The sequence below is a fragment of the Pristiophorus japonicus genome, unplaced genomic scaffold (genome assembly GCF_044704955.1).
Source record: "Pristiophorus japonicus isolate sPriJap1 unplaced genomic scaffold, sPriJap1.hap1 HAP1_SCAFFOLD_49, whole genome shotgun sequence".
Lineage (NCBI taxonomy): Eukaryota > Metazoa > Chordata > Chondrichthyes > Pristiophoridae > Pristiophorus > Pristiophorus japonicus.
In genome coordinates this window covers 5,290,504-5,305,389 of record NW_027254395.1, presented here as the reverse complement: position 1 = coordinate 5,305,389, position 14,886 = coordinate 5,290,504, and the positions used below count along the sequence as shown (strand labels likewise).

Here is a 14,886-nt window from a genome sequence, read left to right as displayed (position 1 = left end):
GAAACACACAAACAAACTACTATTCCTTAACCTCCAAAGGCAGGTTTTGAAATTTCAAATTGGAAATCCGGGACAGACAGCACATCCCTTTGAAACAGACACAGAATGATGAGGGTCTGATAGCACACCATTTTACAGAGACAGAGAATGATCTTGGACAGACAGCAAATCCCCTTAAAAGGGACACGGAAATAGAATGAATAAAAACAGATAAATATGTAAAACTCGGCAGGTCGTGCAGATTTTGTGGAGGAAGAATCCGGTTTCACGTTCTGTCGGATAATAATTCGATATTTCAGGAAAAATTTAAAGATTACAGATGTTTTCAACAAAAATAGCGCCTGGAAAAAATACGCAGCGAGAAATGTCAAATGGGAACGTTTGTGATGTAGCGGAACGAAGGAGTGATTAAATAATACATGGCACAATGGAGAAAGGCAAAGTGGGTGGTAATCGGGCAATAACGTAACAAAGGATGGTCCAGAGGAAGTGTTAGTGGGAATAGCAGAACCATTACCAGACAATAGGAGCGGTGCTTATCATCTAATACGTTGAACCTAATGTTGAGGCCAGAAGACGAGAACCTGCTTACAATATAGGGTATCACCGCCTTTTAATCAGACCAGGCAGCTTTGCCAGCCCGGATTGATTTCCTGTATGCTTTGAATTCGGCAGCCAAGGGACGAATTCAAAAAGCAGCTTCTCTCATCTTTTCAGCTCTAGAGAACCAGGACGCACTCATATTCAGGGCAGAGGTGGAGATTGACGCTGAATGTATGCTTATCCCAATTGAGGTGAACTTATGCGTACAGACAGGAAGATATACTGATCAAGTATCGGCCGGAACCAAACAAGGCTTTCGGTTATCCAACGAGTCACAGAGCCGAGTACCTCTGAGATATTTTAACTTTACTCAGTTTGGCGGGTTTCATTTTGCTCTGGGATTTGGATGCTAAGGGAACATCGGCGTAAAATCACACGTTTTAACGTGAAATACGTCTGTTTTCTCACATGTCGAGCGGCTGTTAGAAGCAGAAATTTGAGTAAAACATGGCGGGGCTCGTCCGCGATTTGGCCCGTGACTCTTGCATTTCAAATGTGATCATTCCGAAGGGAGAATCATAACCGTGGACTAACGAGCCGCCGACAGTGAAAAGCGCAGCTCTCAGATTCTGACGGTGGTGAGAAATGATATTATGGCCCATCGTGCATGTGCTGTCTCTCAGATACCTATCGAATTAGTGCCCCTCGCCATTGTACTGCAACTGTTCTCCTATGGACGAATATATTATTAATTTGAGACATGACATGAGGAAAGTACAGCAACCCTGAAAGTAAAAGGGGAATTTGGAGATGAGATGAAATGTGAATGTCAAAAAGTAGTTAAGCTGCAAGCCAACGACGACGAGAATGGGATTCGAACCCATGCGTGCAGCGCACAATGGATTAGCAGTCCATCGCCTTAACCTCTCGGCCACCTCGTGTCTGCTATAAGATATCGTCAGCCATTCAATCTCCTGCTTTTTGTATCCAAACAGAAATAATGTGCAAGAAAGTCCACTTCACAGCTTGCTCTGCCCGTGCATGCAGATCGACAATGATGAAAACTTGCCATGAGATTCTTTGAGCAAACAGCCTTCCTTCACTTCAGGTGAGTGACTGGAAGAGATGGTTGGTTTCTCGGCAGAATCACAACAAAGAATATAAAATGTCTCGTAGCGAGCTAAGTTGACCGCGGCAGGACTCGAACCTGCAATCTTCTGATAACTTTGCGGTTGTCATTGAAGTCAGACGCGTTATCCATTAGGCCACGCGGCCGCTGCCAGCAGCATTCATTGTGTTGTTGTAGATATTGCGATCAAATTCGGGGCAACTGCAATATCAAGGAGTGGATTTAGGAAAAGATGAGCATATTTCGAGTGAATGAACAGATGCACTGCGATCTGGGTGCGCAATGGCGCAGGCAACCCCAATGTAAATTGGAACACTATAGTTTAACAATTCGGTCATTGCAGCTGAAATCATACTCCTTCTCAAACAATACAGGATGACCCGGGTTTATGAGAAAATCCGTTTTAAAGGGAAAGATTATGAACCGGAACTGACAACCAGCCCATTTAAACAGACACAGAATGATCCGGGATTGCAAGGACATCCCTTTTACCCAGATGCAGAATGACCCTTGACTGACAGCAGTTCCCTTTTAAAAGAATAAAATGAGATTTCGATCATCCCTGAAGGCAATTGTGCAATGGGGCTCAGGACTACGCGGCGCAGAGACTGTTATTGAAGCCACAGGTGATAGACAAGGAGGGAGGGAAGGACGTAAAACCAGCCCGGTCTGAAACACACAAACAAACTACTATTCCTTAACCTCCAAAGGCAGGTTTTGAAATTTCAAATTGGAAATCCGGGACGGACAGCACATCCCTTTGAAACAGACACAGATTGATGAGGGTCTGATAGCACACCATTTTACAGAGACAGAGAATGATCTTGGAGAGACAGCAAATCCCCTTAAAAGGGACACGGAAATAGAATGAATAAAAACAGATAAATATGTAAAACTCGGCAGGTCGTGCAGATTTTGTGGAGGAAGAATCCGGTTTCACGTTCTGTCGGATAATAATTCCGATATTTCAGGAAAAATTTAAAGATTACAGATGTTTTCAACAAAAATAGCGCCTGGAAAAAATACGCAGCGAGAAATGTCAAATGGGAACGTTTGTGATGCAGCGGAACGAAGGAGTGATGAAATAATACATGGCACAATGGAGAAAGGCAAAGTGGGTGGTAATCGGGCAATAACGTAACAAAGGATGGTCCAGAGGAAGTGTTAGTGGGAACAGCAGAACCATTACCAGACAATAGGAGCGGTGCTTATCATCTGATACGTTGAACCTAATGTTGAGGCCAGAAGACGAGAACATGCTTACAATATAGGGTATCACCGCCTTTTAATCAGACCAGGCAGCTTTGCCAGCCCGGATTGATTTCCTGTATGCTTTGAATTCGGCAGCCAAGGGACGAATTCAAAAAGCAGCTTCTCTCATCTTTTCAGCTCTAGAGAACCAGGACGCACTCATATTCAGGGCAGAGGTGGAGATTGACGCTGAATGTATGCTTATCCCAATTGAGGTGAACTTATGCGTACAGACAGGAAGATATACTGATCAAGTATCGGCCGGAACCAAACAAGGCTTTCGGTTATCCAACGAGTCACAGAGCCGAGTACCTCTGAGATATTTTAACTTTACTCAGTTTAGCGGGTTTCATTTTGCTCTGGGATTTGGATGCTAAGGGAACATCGGCGTAAAATCACACGTTTTAACGTGAAATACGTCTGTTTTCTCACATGTCGAGCGGCTGTTAGAAGCAGAAATTTGAGTAAAACATGGCGGGGCTCGTCCGGGATTTGGCCCGTGACTCTCGCATTTCAAATGTGATCATTCCGAAGGGAGAATCATAACCGTGGACCAACGAGCCGCCGACAGTGAAAACTGCAGCTCTCAGATTCTGACGGTGGTGAGAAATGATATTATGGCCCATCCTGCATGTGCTGTCTCTCAGATACCTATCGAATAAGTGCCCCTCGCCATTGTACTGCAACTGTTCTCCTTTTGACGAATATATTATTAATTTGAGACATGACATGAGGAAAGTACAGCAACCCTGTAAGTAAAAGGGGAATTTGGAGATGAGATGAAATGTGAATGTCAAAAAGTAGTTAAGCTGCAAGCCAACGACGACGAGAATGGGATTCGAACCCATGCGTGCAGCGCACAATGGATTAGCAGTCCATCGCCTTAACCTCTCGGCCACCTCGTCTCTGCTATAAGATATCGTCAGCCATTCAATCTCCTGCTTTTTGTATCCAAACAGAAATAATGTGCAAGAAAGTCCACTTCACAGCTTGCTCTGCCCGTGCATGCAGATCGACAATGATGAAAACTTGCCATGAGATTCTTTGAGCAAACAGCCTTCCTTCACTTCAGGTGAGTGACTGGAAGAGATGGTTGGTTTCTCGGCAGAATCACAACAAAGAATATAAAATGTCTCGTACCGAGCTAAGTTGACCGCGGCAGGACTCGAACCTGCAATCTTCTGATAACTTTGCGGTTGTCATCGAAGTCAGACGCCTTATCCATTAGGCCACGCGGCCGCTGCCAGCAACATTCATTGTGTTGTTGTAGATATTGCGATCAAATTCGGGGCAACTGCAATATCAAGGAGTGGATTTAGGAAAAGATGAGCATATTTCGAGTGAATGAACAGATGCACTGCGATCTGGGTGCGCACCGGCGCAGGCAACCCCAATGTAAATTGGAACACTATAGTTTAACAATTCGGTCATTGCAGCTGAAATCATACTCCTTCTCAAACAATACAGGATGACCCGGGTTTATGAGAAAATCCGTTTTAAAGGGAAAGATTATGAACCGGAACTGACAACCAGCCCATTTAAACAGACACAGAATGATCCGGGATTGCAAGGACATCCCTTTTACCCAGATGCAGAATGACCCTTGACTGACAGCAGTTCCCTTTTAAAAGAATAAAATGAGATTTCGATCATCCCTGAAGGCAATTGCGCAGTGGGGCTCAGTACCACGCGGCGCAGAGACTGTTATTGAAGCCACAGGTGATATACAAGGAGGGAGGGAGGGACGTAAAACCAGCCCAGTCTGAAACACACAAACAAACTAATATTCCTTAACATCCAAAGGCAGGTTTTGAAATTTCAAATTGGAAATCCGGGACAGACAGCACATCCCTTTGAAACAGACACAGAATGATGAGGGTCTGATAGCACACCATTTTACAGAGACAGAGAATGATCTCGGACAGACAGCAAATCCCCTTAAAAGGGACACGGATATAGAATGAATAAAAACAGATAAATATGTAAAACTCGGCAGGTCGTGCAGATTTTGTGGAGGAAGAATCCGGTTTCACGTTCTGTCGGATAATCATTCCGATATTTCAGGAAAAAGTTAAAGATTACAGATGTTTTCAACAAAAATAGCTCCTGGAAACAATACGCAGCGAGAAATGTCAAATGGGAACGTTTGTGATACAGTGGAACGCAGGAGTGATTAAATAATACATGGCACAATGGAGAAAGGCAAAGTGGGTGGTAATCGGGCAATAACGTAACAAAGGATGGTCCAGAGGAAGTGTTAGTGGGAATAGCAGAACCATTACCAGACAATAGGAGCGGTGCTTATCATCCGATACGTTGAACCTAATGTTGAGGCCAGAAGACGAGAACATGCTTACAATATAGGCTGTCACCGCTTTTTAGTCAGACCAGGCAGCTTTGCCAGCCCGGATTGATTTCCTGTCTGCTTTGAATTCGGCAGCCAAGGGACGAATTCAAAAAGCAGCTTCTCTCATCTTTTCAGCTCTAGAGAACCAGGACGCACTCATATTCAGGGCAGAGGTGGAGATTGACGCTGAATGTATGCTTATCCCAATTGAGGTGAACTTATGCATACAGACAGGAAGATATACTGATCAAGTATCGGCCGGAACCAAACAAGGCTTTCGGTTATCCAACGAGTCACAGAGCCGAGTACCTCTGAGATATTTTAACTTTACTCAGTTTGGCGGGTTTCACTTTGCTCTGGGATTTGGATGCTAAGGGAACATCGGCGTAAAATCACGCATTTTAACGTGAAATACGTCTGTTTTCTCACATGTCGAGCGGCTGTTAGAAGCGGAAATTTGGTAAAACATGGCGGGGCTCGTCCGGGATTTGGCCCGTGACTCTCGCATTTCAAATGTGATCATTCCGAAGGGAGAATCATAACCGTGGACCAACGAGCCGCCGACAGTGAAAAGCGCAGCTCTCAATTCTGACGGTGGTGAGAAATGATATTATGGCCCATCGTGCATGTGCTGTCTCTCAGATACCTATCGAATTAGTGCCCCTCGCCATTGTACTGCAACTGTTCTCCTTTTGACGAATATATTATTAATTTGAGACATGACATGAGGAAAGTACAGCATCCCTGCAAGTAAAAGGGGAATTTGGAGATGAGATGAAATGTGAATGTCAAAAAGTGGTTATGCTGCAAGCCAACGACGACGAGAATGGGATTCGAACCCATGCGTGCAGAGCACAATGGATTAGCAGTCCATTGCCTTAACCTCACGGCCACCTCGTCTCTGCTATAAGATATCGTCAGCCATTCAATCTCCTGCTTTTTGTATCCAAACAGAAATAATGTGCAAGAAAGTCCACTTCACAGCTTGCTCTGCCCGTGCATGCAGATCGACAATGATGAAAACTTGCCATGAGATTCTTTGAGCAAACAGCCTTCCTTCACTTCAGGTGAGTGACTGGAAGAGATGGTTGGTTTCTCGGCAGAATCACAACAAAGAATATAAAATGTCTCGTAGCGAGCTAAGTTGACCGCGGCAGGACTCGAACCTGCAATCTTCTGATAACTTTGCGGTTGTCATCGAAGTCAGACGCCTTATCCATTAGGCCACGCGGCCGCTGCCAGCAGCATTCATTGTGTTGTTGTATATATTGCGAGCAAATTCGGGGCAACTGCAATATCAAGGAGTGGATTCAGGAAAAGATGAGCATATTTCGAGTGAATGAACAGATGCACTGCGATCTGGTTGCGCACCGGCGCAGGCAACCCCAATGTAAATTGGAACACTATAGTTTAACAATTCGGTCATTGCAGCTGAAATCATACTCCTTCTCAAACAATACAGGATGACCCGGGTTTATGAGAAAATCCGTTTTAAAGGGAAAGATTATGAACCGGAACTGACAACCAGCCCATTTAAACAGACACAGAATGATCCGGGATTGCAAGGACATCCCTTTTACCCAGATGCAGAATGACCCTTGACTGACAGCAGTTCCCTTTTAAAAGAATAAAATGAGATTTCGATCATCCCTGAAGGCAATTGTGCAATGGGGCTCAGGACTACGCGGCGCAGAGACTGTTATTGAAGCCACAGGTGATAGACAAGGAGGGAGGGAAGGACGTAAAACCAGCCCGGTCTGAAACACACAAACAAACTACTATTCCTTAACCTCCAAAGGCAGGTTTTGAAATTTCAAATTGGAAATCCGGGACGGACAGCACATCCCTTTGAAACAGACACAGAATGATGAGGGTCTGATAGCACACCATTTTACAGAGACAGAGAATGATCTTGGAGAGACAGCAAATCCCCTTAAAAGGGACACGGAAATAGAATGAATAAAAACAGATAAATATGTAAAACTCGGCAGGTCGTGCAGATTTTGTGGAGGAAGATTCCGGTTTCACGTTCTGTCGGATAATAATTCCGATATTTCAGGAAAAATTTAAAGATTACAGATGTTTTCAACAAAAATAGCGCCTGGAAAAAATACGCAGCGAGAAATGTCAAATGGGAACGTTTGTGATGCAGCGGAACGAAGGAGTGATGAAATAATACATGGCACAATGGAGAAAGGCAAAGTGGGTGGTAATCGGGCAATAACGTAACAAAGGATGGTCCAGAGGAAGTGTTAGTGGGAACAGCAGAACCATTACCAGACAATAGGAGCGGTGCTTATCATCTGATACGTTGAACCTAATGTTGAGGCCAGAAGACGAGAACATGCTTACAATATAGGGTATCACCGCCTTTTAATCAGACCAGGCAGCTTTGCCAGCCCGGATTGATTTCCTGTATGCTTTGAATTCGGCAGCCAAGGGACGAATTCAAAAAGCAGCTTCTCTCATCTTTTCAGCTCTAGAGAACCAGGACGCACTCATATTCAGGGCAGAGGTGGAGATTGACGCTGAATGTATGCTTATCCCAATTGAGGTGAACTTATGCGTACAGACAGGAAGATATACTGATCAAGTATCGGCCGGAACCAAACAAGGCTTTCGGTTATCCAACGAGTCACAGAGCCGAGTACCTCTGAGATATTTTAACTTTACTCAGTTTAGCGGGTTTCATTTTGCTCTGGGATTTGGATGCTAAGGGAACATCGGCGTAAAATCACACGTTTTAACGTGAAATACGTCTGTTTTCTCACATGTCGAGCGGCTGTTAGAAGCAGAAATTTGAGTAAAACATGGCGGGGCTCGTCCGGGATTTGGCCCGTGACTCTCGCATTTCAAATGTGATCATTCCGAAGGGAGAATCATAACCGTGGACCAACGAGCCGCCGACAGTGAAAACTGCAGCTCTCAGATTCTGACGGTGGTGAGAAATGATATTATGGCCCATCGTGCATGTGCTGTCTCTCAGATACCTATCGAATTAGTGCCCCTCGCCATTGTACTGCAAATGTTCTCCTTTTGACGAATATATTATTAATTTGAGACATGACATGAGGAAAGTACAGCAACCCTGTAAGTAAAAGGGGAATTTGGAGATGAGATGAAATGTGAATGTCAAAAAGTAGTTAAGCTGCAAGCCAACGACGACGAGAATGGGATTCGAACCCATGCGTGCAGCGCACAATGGATTAGCAGTCCATCGCCTTAACCTCTCGGCCACCTCGTCTCTGCTATAAGATATCGTCAGCCATTCAATCTCCTGCTTTTTGTATCCAAACAGAAATAATGTGCAAGAAAGTCCACTTCACAGCTTGCTCTGCCCGTGCATGCAGATCGACAATGATGAAAACTTGCCATGAGATTCTTTGAGCAAACAGCCTTCCTTCACTTCAGGTGAGTGACTGGAAGAGATGGTTGGTTTCTCGGCAGAATCACAACAAAGAATATAAAATGTCTCGTACCGAGCTAAGTTGACCGCGGCAGGACTCGAACCTGCAATCTTCTGATAACTTTGCGGTTGTCATCGAAGTCAGACGCCTTATCCATTAGGCCACGCGGCCGCTGCCAGCAACATTCATTGTGTTGTTGTAGATATTGCGATCAAATTCGGGGCAACTGCAATATCAAGGAGTGGATTTAGGAAAAGATGAGCATATTTCGAGTGAATGAACAGATGCACTGCGATCTGGGTGCGCAATGGCGCAGGCAACCCCAATGTAAATTGGAACACTATAGTTTAACAATTCGGTCATTGCAGCTGAAATCATACTCCTTCTCAAACAATACAGGATGACCCGGGTTTATGAGAAAATCCGTTTTAAAGGGAAAGATTATGAACCGGAACTGACAACCAGCCCATTTAAACAGACACAGAATGATCCGGGATTGGAAGGACATCCCTTTTACCCAGATGCAGAATGACCCTTGACTGACAGCAGTTCCCTTTTAAAAGAATAAAATGAGATTTCGATCATCCCTGAAGGCAATTGCGCAGTGGGGCTCAGTACCACGCGGCGCAGAGACTGTTATTGAAGCCACAGGTGATATACAAGGAGGGAGGGAGGGACGTAAAACCAGCCCAGTCTGAAACACACAAACAAACTAATATTCCTTAACATCCAAAGGCAGGTTTTGAAATTTCAAATTGGAAATCCGGGACAGACAGCACATCCCTTTGAAACAGGCACAGAATGATGAGGGTCTGATAGCACACCATTTTACAGAGACAGAGAATGATCTCGGACAGACAGCAAATCACCTTAAAAGGGACACGGATATAGAATGAATAAAAACAGATAAATATGTAAAACTCGGCAGGTCGTGCAGATTTTGTGGAGGAAGAATCCGGTTTCACGTTCTGTCGGATAATCATTCCGATATTTCAGGAAAAAGTTAAAGATTACAGATGTTTTCAACAAAAATAGCTCCTGGAAACAATACGCAGCGAGAAATGTCAAATGGGAACGTTTGTGATACAGCGGAACACAGGAGTGATTAAATAATACATGGCACAATGGAGAAAGGCAAAGTGGGTGGTAATCGGGCAATAACGTAACAAAGGATGGTCCAGAGGAGGTGTTAGTGGGAATAGCAGAACCATTACCAGACAATAGGAGCGGTGCTTATCATCCGATACGTTGAACCTAATGTTGAGGCCAGAAGACGAGAACATGCTTACAATATAGGCTGTCACCGCTTTTTAATCAGACCAGGCAGCTTTGCCAGCCCGGATTGATTTCCTGTCTGCTTTGAATTCGGCAGCCAAGGGACGAATTCAAAAAGCAGCTTCTCTCATCTTTTCAGCTCTAGAGAACCAGGACGCACTCATATTCAGGGCAGAGGTGGAGATTGACGCTGAATGTATGCTTATCCCAATTGAGGTGAACTTATGCGTACAGACAGGAAGATATACTGATCAAGTATCGGCCGGAACCAAACAAGGCTTTCGGTTATCCAACGAGTCACAGAGCCGAGTACCTCTGAGATATTTTAACTTTACTCAGTTTGGCGGGTTTCACTTTGCTCTGGGATTTGGATGCTAAGGGAACATCGGCGTAAAATCACGCATTTTAACGTGAAATACGTCTGTTTTCTCACATGTCGAGCGGCTGTTAGAAGCGGAAATTTGAGTAAAACATGGCGGGGCTCGTCCGGGATTTGGCCTGTGACTCTCGCATTTCAAATGTGATCATTCCGAAGGGAGAATCATAACCGTGGACCAACGAGCCGCCGACAGTGAAAAGCGCAGCTCTCAATTCTGACGGTGGTGAGAAATGATATTATGGCCCATCGTGCATGTGCTGTCTCTCAGATACCTATCGAATTAGTGCCCCTCGCCATTGTACTGCAACTGTTCTCCTTTTGATGAATATATTATTAATTTGAGACATGACATGAGGAAAGTACAGCATCCCTGCAAGTAAAAGGGGAATTTGGAGATGAGATGAAATGTGAATGTCAAAAAGAGGTTATGCTGCAAGCCAACGACGACGAGAATGGGATTCGAACCCATGCGTGCAGAGCACAATGGATTAGCAGTCCATCGCCTTAACCTCACGGCCACCTCGTCTCTGCTATAAGATATCGTCAGCCATTCAATCTCCTGCTTTTTGTATCCAAACAGAAATAATGTGCAAGAAAGTCCACTTCACAGCTTGCTCTGCCCGTGCATGCAGATCGACAATGATGAAAACTCGCCATGAGATTCTTTGAGCAAACAGCCTTCCTTCACTTCAGGTGAGTGACTGGAAGAGATGGTTGGTTTCTCGGCAGAATCACAACAAAGAATATAAAATGTCTCGTAGCGAGCTAAATTGACCGCGGCAGGACTCGAATCTGCAATCTTCTGATAACTTTGCGGTTGTCATCGAAGTCACACGCCTTATCCATTAGGCCACGCGGCCGCTGCCAGCAGCATTCATTGTGTTGTTGTATATATTGCGAGCAAATTCGGGGCAACTGCAATATCAAGGAGTGGATTCAGGAAAAGATGAGCATATTTCGAGTGAATGAACAGATGCACTGCGATCTGGTTGCGCACCGGCGCAGGCAACCCCAATGTAATTTGGAACACTATAGTTTAACAATTCGGTCATTGCAGCTGAAATCATACTCCTTCTCAAACAATACAGGATGACCCGGGTTTATGAGAAAATCCGTTTTAAAGGGAAAGATTATGAACCGGAACTGACAACCAGCCCATTTAAACAGACACAGAATGATCCGGGATTGCAAGGACATCCCTTTTACCCAGATGCAGAATGACCCTTGACTGACAGCAGTTCCCTTTTAAAAGAATAAAATGAGATTTCGATCATCCCTAAAGGCAATTGTGCAATGGGGCTCAGGACTACGCGGCGCAGAGACTGTTATTGAAGCCACAGGTGATAGACAAGGAGGGAGGGAAGGACGTAAAACCAGCCCGGTCTGAAACACACAAACAAACTACTATTCCTTAACCTCCAAAGGCAGGTTTTGAAATTTCAAATTGGAAATCCGGGACGGACAGCACATCCCTTTGAAACAGACACAGAATGATGAGGGTCTGATAGCACACCATTTTACAGAGACAGAGAATGATCTTGGACAGACAGCAAATCCCCTTAAAAGGGACACGGAAATAGAATGAATAAAAACAGATAAATATGTAAAACTCGGCAGGTCGTGCAGATTTTGTGGAGGAAGAATCCGGTTTCACGTTCTGTCGGATAATAATTCCGATATTTCAGGAAAAATTTAAAGATTACAGATGTTTTCAACAAAAATAGCGCCTGGAAAAAATACGCAGCGAGAAATGTCAAATGGGAACGTTTGTGATGCAGCGGAACGAAGGAGTGATGAAATAATACATGGCACAATGGAGAAAGGCAAAGTGGGTGGTAATCGGGCAATAACGTAACAAAGGATGGTCCAGAGGAAGTGTTAGTGGGAACAGCAGAACCATTACCAGACAATAGGAGCGGTGCTTATCATCCGATACGTTGAACCTAATGTTGAGGCCAGAAGACGAGAACATGCTTACAATATAGGGTATCACCGCCTTTTAATCAGACCAGGCAGCTTTGCCAGCCCGGATTGATTTCCTGTATGCTTTGAATTCGGCAGCCAAGGGACGAATTCAAAAAGCAGCTTCTCTCATCTTTTCAGCTCTAGAGAACCAGGACGCACTCATATTCAGGGCAGAGGTGGAGATTGACGCTGAATGTATGCTTATCCCAATTGAGGTGAACTTATGCGTACAGACAGGAAGATATACTGATCAAGTATCGGCCGGAACCAAACAAGGCTTTCGGTTATCCAACGAGTCACAGAGCCGAGTACCTCTGAGATATTTTAACTTTACTCAGTTTGGCGGGTTTCACTTTGCTCTGGGATTTGGATGCTAAGGGAACATCGGCGTAAAATCACGCATTTTAACGTGAAATACGTCTGTTTTCTCACATGTCGAGCGGCTGTTAGAAGCGGAAATTTGAGTAAAACATGGCGGGGCTCGTCCGGGATTTGGCCCGTGACTCTCGCATTTCAAATGTGATCATTCCGAAGGGAGAATCATAACCGTGGACCAACGAGCCGCCGACAGTGAAAAGCGCAGCTCTCAGATTCTGACGGTGGTGAGAAATGATATTATGGCCCATCGTGCATTTGCTGTCTCTCAGATACCTATCGAATTAGTGCCCCTCGCCATTGTACTGCAACTGTTCTCCTTTTGACGAATATATTATTAATTTGAGACATGACATGAGGAAAGTACAGCATCCCTGCAAGTAAAAGGGGAATTTGGAGATGAGATGAAATGTGAATGTCAAAAAGTGGTTAAGCTGCAAGCCAACGACGACGAGAATGGGATTCGAACCCATGCGTGCAGAGCACAATGGATTAGCAGTCCATCGCCTTAACCTCACGGCCACCTCGTCTCTGCTATAAGATATCGTCAGCCATTCAATCTCCTGCTTTTTGTATCCAAACAGAAATAATGTGCAAGAAAGTCCACTTCACAGCTTGCTCTGCCCGTGCATGCAGATCGACAATGATGAAAACTTGCCATGAGATTCTTTGAGCAAACAGCCTTCCTTCACTTCAGGTGAGTGACTGGAAGAGATGGTTGGTTTCTCGGCAGAATCACAACAAAGAATATAAAATGTCTCGTAGCGAGCTAAGTTGACCGCGGCAGGACTCGAACCTGCAATCTTCTGATAACTTTGCGGTTGTCATCGAAGTCAGACGCCTTATCCATTAGGCCACGCGGCCGCTGCCAGCAGCATTCATTGTGTTGTAGTATATATTGCGAGCAAATTCGGGGCAACTGCAATATCAAGGAGTGGATTCAGGAAAAGATGAGCATATTTCGAGTGAATGAACAGATGCACTGCGATCTGGGTGCGCACCGGCGCAGGCAACCCCAATGTAAATTGGAACACTATAGTTTAACAATTCGGTCATTGCAGCTGCAATCATACTCCTTCTCAAACAATACAGGATGACCCGGGTTTATGAGAAAATCCGTTTTAAAGGGAAAGATTATGAACCGGAACTGACAACCAGCCCATTTAAACAGACACAGAATGATCCGGGATTGCAAGGACATCCCTTTTACCCAGATGCAGAATGACCCTTGACTGACAGCAGTTCCCTTTTAAAAGAATAAAATGAGATTTCGATCATCCCTGAAGGCAATTGTGCAATGGGGCTCAGGACTACGCGGCGCAGAGACTGTTATTGAAGCCACAGGTGATAGACAAGGAGGGAGGGAAGGACGTAAAACCAGCCCGGTCTGAAACACACAAACAAACTACTTTTCCTTAACCTCCAAAGGCAGGTTTTGAAATTTCAAATTGGTAATCCGGGACGGACAGCACATCCCTTTGAAACAGACACAGAATGATGAGGGTCTGATAGCACACCATTTTACAGAGACAGAGAATGATATTGGACAGACAGCAAATCCCGTTAAAAGGGACACGGAAATAGAATGAATAAAAACAGATAAATATGTAAAACTCGGCAGGTCGTGCAGATTTTGTGGAGGAAGAATCCGGTTTCACGTTCTGTCGGATAATAATTCCGATATTTCAGGAAAAACTTAAAGATTACAGATGTTTTCAACAAAAATAGCGCCTGGAAAAAATACGCAGTGAGAAATGTCAAATGGGAACGTTTGTGATGCAGCGGAACGAAGGAGTGATGAAATAATACATGGCACAATGGAGAAAGGCAAAGTGGGTGGTAATCGGGCAATAACGTAACAAAGGATGGTCCAGAGGAAGTGTTAGTGGGAACAGCAGAACCATTACCAGACAATAGGAGCGGTGCTTATCATCTGATACGTTGAACCTAATGTTGAGGCCAGAAGACGAGAACATGCTTACAATATAGGGTATCACCGCCTGTTAATCAGACCAGGCAGCTTTGCCAGCCCGGATTGATTTCCTGTATGCTTTGAATTCGGCAGCCAAGGAACGAATTCAAAAAGCAGCTTCTCTCATCTTTTCAGCTCTAGAGAACCAGGACGCACTCATATTCAGGGCAGAGGTGGAGATTGACGCTGAATGTATGCTTATCCCAATTGAGGTGAACTTATGCGTACAGACAGGAAGATATA

The 14,886-nt window shown here is 44.6% G+C and overlaps 10 non-coding genes across 10 annotated transcripts; all 10 read right to left on the bottom strand.

The window, feature by feature from the left end:
• Window positions 1-1,402: 1,402 nt before the first annotated feature.
• Window positions 1,403-1,486, bottom strand: trnas-gcu (transfer RNA serine (anticodon GCU)). The gene has a single exon. It is a non-coding gene; the product is annotated as a tRNA-Ser (tRNA).
• A 2,260-nt stretch (window positions 1,487-3,746) lies between these two features.
• Window positions 3,747-3,828, bottom strand: trnas-gcu (transfer RNA serine (anticodon GCU)). Its single transcript has one exon. It is a non-coding gene; the product is annotated as a tRNA-Ser (tRNA).
• Window positions 3,829-4,073: 245 nt separating this feature from the next.
• trnar-ucg (transfer RNA arginine (anticodon UCG)) lies at window positions 4,074-4,162 on the bottom strand. The gene is given in 2 exon segments: window positions 4,074-4,109; window positions 4,126-4,162. It is a non-coding gene; the product is annotated as a tRNA-Arg (tRNA).
• A 1,926-nt stretch (window positions 4,163-6,088) lies between these two features.
• trnas-gcu (transfer RNA serine (anticodon GCU)) lies at window positions 6,089-6,170 on the bottom strand. The gene has a single exon. It is a non-coding gene; the product is annotated as a tRNA-Ser (tRNA).
• Window positions 6,171-6,415: 245 nt separating this feature from the next.
• trnar-ucg (transfer RNA arginine (anticodon UCG)) lies at window positions 6,416-6,504 on the bottom strand. Its single transcript is given in 2 exon segments — window positions 6,416-6,451; window positions 6,468-6,504. It is a non-coding gene; the product is annotated as a tRNA-Arg (tRNA).
• A 1,928-nt stretch (window positions 6,505-8,432) lies between these two features.
• Window positions 8,433-8,514, bottom strand: trnas-gcu (transfer RNA serine (anticodon GCU)). The gene has a single exon. It is a non-coding gene; the product is annotated as a tRNA-Ser (tRNA).
• Window positions 8,515-8,759: 245 nt separating this feature from the next.
• Window positions 8,760-8,848, bottom strand: trnar-ucg (transfer RNA arginine (anticodon UCG)). Its single transcript is given in 2 exon segments — window positions 8,760-8,795; window positions 8,812-8,848. It is a non-coding gene; the product is annotated as a tRNA-Arg (tRNA).
• A 1,927-nt stretch (window positions 8,849-10,775) lies between these two features.
• On the bottom strand, window positions 10,776-10,857 carry trnas-gcu (transfer RNA serine (anticodon GCU)). The gene has a single exon. It is a non-coding gene; the product is annotated as a tRNA-Ser (tRNA).
• Window positions 10,858-13,119: 2,262 nt separating this feature from the next.
• Window positions 13,120-13,201, bottom strand: trnas-gcu (transfer RNA serine (anticodon GCU)). The gene has a single exon. It is a non-coding gene; the product is annotated as a tRNA-Ser (tRNA).
• Window positions 13,202-13,446: 245 nt separating this feature from the next.
• On the bottom strand, window positions 13,447-13,535 carry trnar-ucg (transfer RNA arginine (anticodon UCG)). Its single transcript is given in 2 exon segments — window positions 13,447-13,482; window positions 13,499-13,535. It is a non-coding gene; the product is annotated as a tRNA-Arg (tRNA).
• Window positions 13,536-14,886: the final 1,351 nt, after the last annotated feature.